General features: G+C 34.8%; 1 pseudogene; it reads right to left on the bottom strand.

Annotated features, from left to right (window-relative positions):
- Nucleotides 1–5,953: 5,953 nt before the first annotated feature.
- On the bottom strand, nt 5,954–6,447 carry LOC120223093 (annotated as a pseudogene).
- Between the last annotated feature and the right edge of the window lie 1,747 nt (nt 6,448–8,194).

Below are 8,194 nucleotides of genomic sequence, written 5' to 3'. Positions count from 1 at the left end.
GTTGATGTTTACATTTCAAAGAGCTGGTTCCTAGCTCTTTGAGAAAAGCATTGTTGGGTCATAAAGCTGACAAAAGTCCTGTCTAAATTTCCAAAGATTTATACACATTTCAGAGAAATGAGAAGTATTTACAATTATATGCTTTCTAACTTAAGTGCTGTAAGAAAATTTGGGGGAAAAGAGTAATCTCCTCCTTTATTTTCACAGGGGAGAATTAAGTCTTTTAATTTTTCCTCGTCTGGATAGTCATTTCCATGGCATCCCATAATACGCAAACAGGAAAAGATATAGTTTTTATCAATTAATTGTAACTTAGTGTTCCCTTCAAAACCACTAGTTTTCCTTAACTGCTAGCAGAGAGTGTGCCACTGCAAAAATAAGCACAAAATAAAAAAGAATGACCAAAAGGTGGACAGGGTAGCCATTTTCCTAAATGAACCCTCCATAGCATGCTCTAGAAAAGACTTCACACTGTGATAGGCCTGGTCGTTTTCCAGTTCTACCACTGAGAATACCCTTGGACAAATCATTCAAAAGCTATAAATGACAGGCTTGATCAGATGATTTCTGACATTTGTCTCTTTGGCTTATCCATAAATAGATTTTGCCCCCCATACACATGGATGCATGTTAACCTTCCTCTAGTATCCACAGATGGTGGTGTGACCATCCTAATGTCTCATTAAGTATCTCTGAAATGTTGTCCTTTTCAATTTACTTGATAAGTATGATATATATTTTTTACTCTCGGAACACCAGGGGTTAAGCTTTCACAGCGGTATAGGCCCAAATCTCTGCGCCTGGTTTTCATGTTTCTGACATCTTTCTTGATTATCATTTGTGTATTTTCTTGTGGGTTATTGGGAAAAGAAAGCTCATGTTGCAACCAAGATACAGAAGAAGTAAAGAGGGAAAATTCAAAAGGTCAATAGAACATTGGGCAAGTGTTTTCATCAGAAAAAAACAGACAATGGATCCTTTTAGCAAGGCCAGAGCTGTCAGTTTCTTGTGTAAAACATGAAGTAAAAGAATAATACTCCAGAGAAACAAATCTAATAGGAGAGAGGGATTAATAAGAACATACCATTTGAAATGCTCCCTGAGGAAAAAATATAAATGCAAAGGTAAAAAAATGATGTTCAAAGAGCTTTTTATAACTTTTATTTAAAAAGGTAAAAGTGAAAAACAATATGTCCACTTCAAGCTTGCTTCTGACAACACTTGAATAATAAAACACTTACTGAGGTACTACTGAGCACCAGGACACCTTCCTATGGTGCTCTAATTCACCTTGAAAATGAGGTCAAGTTACCTTGACAACGAGGCCCACTGTTCTTCCAAAACAGGTTCAAGAAAGCCCATTGTTGTTTCTCATACCTTAAAGGTTATTGAATGGAATATTGGAAAGCACCTCAAAACTCAAGCAATTCCACTAGACCAATGAAGAAAGTTATAACAGATGACACATAGCTAATGGTGTTTTCCATGGATTTAGGAAAAAGTGGAAATATGTTAATAGAAAGATGTCTAAGGTTGCAATTCTTCAAACTGAAGTCTAAATTATTTATTTACTGAAATACTTGAGTGTCTGTGTTCCAAATACATACATTCCAGTTTCATATATATATGTATATTTCACCTCTATATACATGTATATACGTAAAAGTCTAAGCTTTACATTTCCTTAAAAATTTATGATTAGAGTTGAAATTATGTGAAAACTATGCATTAGAAAAATGAATAGAAACAAGCTGCATTGTTGTGCTGTTGTAAATACTTCAGCCTGTAGTCTGACAAGACTATGTGCCAAAGACTTTGTAAACATTCCCTTATTTAATTTGTTATAACATTTCTGAAACAGAGGCATTATTTTTTCTAATTTACAGAAGGAAATGTGGTTCAGTGAGGTTTGTCACACTTAATAAATTCTCACCTAAGTTTAAGTAATGCGTGCTGAATCCCCTGCCTCCTCACCAGAATCTCCTTACAGCATGTCGTCTTGAGAACACAATTTTTCTTTTAGGTCCTCTGTCACTTCAGGTTGTTCCACGCCTCCAGGGCTTTCTCAAGGGCCTCTCCTTCCACCTGGACAACTCACCCAATCTCATGACTCTTGACGCCACCGTTGTTGATTCCTAGTCATTTTTCAGAACTGAAGTCAAGTGTAATTTCCCTAACATGCAAGAGAGATTAGACCTCCCTTCCATCTTTCATTGTATCCTATATGCTTCTTCAAACTATGTACCCAAATTTTCAATAACTCAGTTAATATTTATTTATTTAATGTGTGTCTATTCTGGGCTAGAATGTAAGTTCAATGAGGGCAGAGGCTCAATCTGTCGTGTTGGCTGCTATATCCCCTTTACATAGTACAGGGCCTCATAGCTGCTGAAAGAGTAAGTAGATGAATAAATAAATAGATAAATCTAAAATTCAATGACAAAATTAAAAATTCTAACTCCAGACTGCATACCCTTAACCAATAAGCTGGGCTAACTGTGTGACTGACCTTCCGGAACAAAACCACATAGCTCATGTGGATCTAATGAGCACAAATCTAATTCTAGGATGAGTTCCAATTGCTTCTGGGAGATTAAAGCATTAGGAACAAAACTATTAACAAAATATCATTATGTTAATGATCACCAATATAAATAATGTCTCAATTTTTGGTGAGACAAAAACTACATTAAATTGGCAATGCATTGTTGCTAATACAAGAAGGTAAAAGAGGTCCACATTCAGCACAGCAACAAACACTTCCAGCAGGGTTTCAACCTCCCATTTGAGAAAACAAAACAAAACAAAAAAACTTTAGATAACAAGAAAGGGTCAAATTCTTTATAATTCTCTTTATTTTATATGGTACAACAAACGCTTACTGTCTTATAGGTCCTCCTTTGCCAGTGATGGAACAAGGAAATACATATTGTTCTGAGCACAGAAAGATTACATGTGACTCTGATCACTCAGGCCAATATGGTTGCTAGTGGTTCCCATGAAACTAGTCTGTGGGCAGACAGTTACTGGATGCTAAATCACAATTTAGTGTTGGTTTGTGTGAATTATTGCCACTCCCATGTATCTGAAGACTAACAAAGAAACTAAGACAAAAGAAAGACACAGAAGTCTGATTTTTATATATAATAAAAGCTAAATATAAAGATTGATGTAAGGGCACCTGGCTGGCTCAATCGGTAGAGGATATGACTCTTGATCTCAGAGTCATGAATTTGAGCCCTATTTTAGGCATAGAGATGATCTTTAAAAAAGATTGATGCAAAGTCCATAGAATAATTTCAACTGTTTCTTGGCAGCATGGCGAAGCTTATCTAGAACAAAGGTTTTATCAGTTTCAGTTTGGGGGGGAACTTCTCAAAATATCTAAGTATAAATACTATCCACCTAAATTTTTTTAAGTGTTAAAATATTTAAATGTTACAATATTTATGATTATTATGAATGTTATTGCATACCAGTTATGATAATACTTACATATGACAAATATGTGACGCAAAAGAGTTGTTTGATTTTGTGTTTAATGTATATTTACGACATAGAGCTGTAGCTTATGTGATGTCTATGGCATTTTTTAGTGTAACCTCAAAAATCTAAATTCACACTTCAATATATTTGCTCTTCATGATACAGGACACTTCAAGCATTTTCTCCCTTATGGTGAACATGACATTAAACTGTCAATAGAAGGCGCTGGAGAGACACTGAGGCAGAAAAGAGCTTCCCTTTCCTGGTTAGGATGAATGGTGTTTTGTTTTTTCTTGCTCTTGCCACAGTTAGATAAAGGGCCAGTGTGAAAGAACATTTGGTGTTTATCTGCCCCATCTGTGCACCCAGAGCACACAATCCTGTGGCAACCATGCAGCCGCAGTCTAGAGATTGTTTTTCTTTGGTTTGGTTTGGCTTGAATTTTTCCATTTGCTTGATATCTGCAAACTAGCTTTAACTCAAGCAATCCAACAAATTTCACTGTTCACACTAGGTCTGAACACTATTCTGGCAGCAGGAAGAATAATACCCATCTTTGTTACATTTCTTTAGCTCTAGGAGAAGGTGCAGAAGTCCTTTAGAACATACTCTTTCCATCTTTACAGTTATGATTTTATCATGCCTTAATAATTCTTAATATTGAACTTCCCCTATTTAAATTACTATGTGGCTCTGTTTCCTAATTGGACCAAGACCAAAACATAGTCCATAGTCCATACAATATAATAAAGAACACTTTAAAAACTTGAAACATTTTTTACCTTAAAAATGATTACAATAGTTGATGTAAATATGTATATTTATATCGAATTAATATGACTAAGTATATATTGTATATTATAATATATAATTAATAATATTAATAATAGTATTAACTAATATGCATTACTATAATTTTATTATAATATATAAATATACATATTTAGTCATGTTAAATCTTTGATCTAAAATCCAGTTCAGGATTAACTTTTTAAATAAAAATATTAACCACATCATGGTTATATGCTTTATTTCATAGAGAAAAGCTGTGGTTTTATATATATAAATGTATATGTCATATTTTTCCACTGTGAGAATTCTATTATTTAGAGGCAAGTATAAAAACTACTCCTCTCACTTAAATAGCGATCTTTGTAAATACACACTTATTAAAAATATTAAGATTCAATTTCTGAATCTGTGGCCTTCAGTTATTTTTCTTATCAAAGACTTAAGAAGAAAGAATAGCACAAGTATTTTCTTATAAGTTATTTAAAAATATGTTTTTATTAAAATTTTATTAGAACAACTGGTGTACAATGCATCTGATTATTAGAGTGACATAACTGCCTCTGTATTAACTATCATACAGAGTTGTTCTCCTCCAACCAATATCGAACTCAGTAGTGGCAGAAAGAGTTTAGATGGATACAAGTGGGACGCTAAAAGCCAACACTGAGATAAAATCAGTTCTTGCAAATTGAACAAGAATCGAGTGATGGGAATCTAGCCAGACAGGCAAAGCTTTTTATCTGGAGAATACAACGGTGAGTACTGAACAATAATGGATCATGACAGGTGGACAGGCAGGCCGAGGCCATCACACTGGTGTCCAGGAATACCAGCAAAGCTGTGGAGTTAGGTGTTAAGTAACTTAAAACTAAGTTAAGGCAGCTGTGTACTAAAGCAAAGATTGCAGAGAGGATTACAGAGATGCCAAAGAAATTGGAGAGAAGTAGCATAATTCCCACTTTAGGGCTAAAATTTTCATGACAAGATTAGAATATAGAATCTCCAAGAACAGAGTGGGGCTAAATTCCTGTGTGCGTAGGGGAAATGTGCAGGAAATCCAAAACAGGACTCAGGCATGAGATAAAACAAGGGAGAGAGACTCAGTTACTTGATACAGACCATAGAATGGCTTCATCTCAAAAATCAAACTTGTAAGAAGAGACCACAAGAAAAGAGAGGAGTTATCAAAAAGTTACCTCAGTGTGGAAATGCTGATTTGCTGAACTGGAACTTTTAAATTTCTTTAAATAAAGTCTTTCTTGATCCTGGGGTTGCATTTACTCTAGCTCAGAAGGCAGACAACATTAAAAGCTTCTAGTTCTCATAAGGGATGGCAGTGTGAACAGGGGCAGAAATAGATAGGGTGTTAAGTCTTCATCACAGAAATAATGTATTTCTATTTTTTAAATGAATTTTTTACATGTAAAAGATTAGAGAGAAGATCTTTAAAAAATTAAACTTAAAGAAATACATTGGATAATAGTGATAGTAAAGTATATGCTCTACTAATGGGAGTAAAAACTGTTTGTGTCCCCTTGGTACCACTCGTTCAGAAAATTTTGGTTGTAAACAAGCAGAAGGGTGATAAACTCTCTTGACATAATTAAAACTGGGTAAACCAGAATAGGTGTGTTCCCCGAAGATTTTGCCAAATATCTTCTCAGGTCTATTATAGCTACTGAACAAATGGATTGGTATGAATAGATATGTCCATAATGTGTGCACATCATTAAGAGGTGGATAGGTCTTCTCATTAACTGGTAACTTCTCCAATTCATCTTGAGTCTCCAAAATATCTATTACTTTTCCAAATACTGTGTATTTCATGTCAAAATATGACTGCTTGGCATAGGTGAGGATAGGTGAGGAACTGAGATCCACTGGTGTTTGGGTGATTATTAGCCATAGATATAACATCTCTAACATTGTGCTTAAGAAAGTCACTACATTCATCCTCAAATTCCTTGCCCCAGATACTGTTACCTCCTCTTCTTGTACCTGTCAGATCTCCAGTTTCAACCATAAAACACTTGATATTTCTATGAAATATATAGTCATTGTAGTAATTATTGGCAGTAAGAGCCAAAAATTTCTCACAGGTTTGGGTGTCCTCTCACAGAAGCCTTCTATTTTAATATCTCTTACATCTGTATGCAATGTCACTGACATTTTTCTTCTTGATGGTTTCAGGAAGTTCTATTGCTAATTTCTCACTGTCTTATCAAGAGAAGTTAGAAAATGAGTCTCACTTCGGTTAACACAGCTGTTGTTAAAACAGAAAAGATGTAATCGCAGATGTCCAGACTCAAAACTGGTGTCTTTGGGCTCCCCTGTATTTCGATTTTGAAGTCCACTAAAAATTAGAATCCACCTATATTTCTTATTTTCATACATGGGAAGAGTCTCAAAATACTAAATAGTAAAAGACATTCAGGTAAAAGGAAAGAAGCAGAAGGACTAAAAATAGCATGTTTGACTTTCAAAAAGTTGATTATTTGATTTCTAAACATTATAAGACAGCATCATACAGCAAAATGCATCTTGTCAAGACAATGGGGTACAGTTGAAAGAAGAGAAAGATATGGGTCCTGGTTTTGCACTGCAATAGCCCTTATATTATTGCATAAACTTGCATAAATTACTTCATTTCTTCTTGCCATAATTTTATCTTTTAAAGATTGATCTTTAAAGGAGAAAGTGTATGTTCCAGATATCCATTGCTGTGGAACAAATGACCACAAAACTTAGTGGTAAAACTCCTACAACCACTCTACTGTATCACACAAATTTTTTGGGTCAGATCTTCCAACAGAGATCAGCTGCATAATTCCACTGTTTCATGTGACATAATAGAGATCACTTGTTGATATTTAAGTGTTAGGTAGTCTGGACTGGAAGGTGCAAATGCATACACACACCTATGGTAAGTTGGAGGGTGTGTCTGAAAGGCTGAATTCAGCTCAGTTGACAACAAAATGTATAACTGTGGCCTCTTCAGTATGGCAGCCATGGAGCAGTCAGACTTCTTCTATGGTAAGTCAGGGCACCAAGAAAGAAGAAGGAGAAAGTTGCATGGTATTTGACATTTTAGCACCACTTCTGCAGTATTACACTGGTTGAAGTAGTCTCAACCACAAGGGGTGGGATTATTGACCTGCATACCCAGGAGAGAAGTTTCAAATCATTTGCTTCCATGCTGAAACCACTATAGTCCATGCCTTGCCTACAACAGTACTGATCTTCCTTCATCATGTGAGAGTCACCAAAAGTCTCATTCTATTATGCTCAGGTTTAAGATCCAGAATCACATCATTTAAATCAGATGTGGCTATAAAAGTATCTTGTTTTAGTTTTTGTGTGTGTTTTTTTTTTTTTTTTTGTCCTTGAATAAAGTTACTCTGATACTGTATATCTGTGAAATTAAAAGACAAATGATCTGTCCTCCACCCACCTAATGTTCCAAAAAGGAACAGTTGTAGGATAATCATAGTAAATATCCCTTTTCCAGAAGGGAGAAAATAAGACACATAGCAATCACTATCCTACAGCAATTCTTAAATATGATTTGGTAAATATTTTCATTTCCCAATTGAGGTTCAGTCTTGGTCTTTGAGTATAATTCTACATGTCTCTTGGCTTCTCTCCACTGGCAAAATTTCCAAAATAGAATATATGCAAATGGATGGTGAAAACTTCCTTTTCCACATAATGTAGACATTTCCATAAAATCTATTTTCAAAATCTAGTTTTCTTAGAATACTTCTTATATAGAGAGTTTTGGTTATCTCAAGACTTTAATTTTTTTTTTCTCTCATTCTGTCCTGTTCTATGTTAATATAATTCCTTTAACATCTCATGAGCCTTTTGGGTGTTAATTCCTAATCTGTTTCATTAGACAAAACCAAACCCATAAATC

The sequence above is a fragment of the Hyaena hyaena genome, unplaced genomic scaffold (assembly GCF_003009895.1).
Source record: "Hyaena hyaena isolate Hyena2069 unplaced genomic scaffold, ASM300989v1 scaffold_946, whole genome shotgun sequence".
NCBI lineage: Eukaryota > Metazoa > Chordata > Mammalia > Carnivora > Hyaenidae > Hyaena > Hyaena hyaena.
Note: the sequence above shows the minus strand (reverse complement) of the source record. Positions and strands in the feature narration are given on the sequence as shown.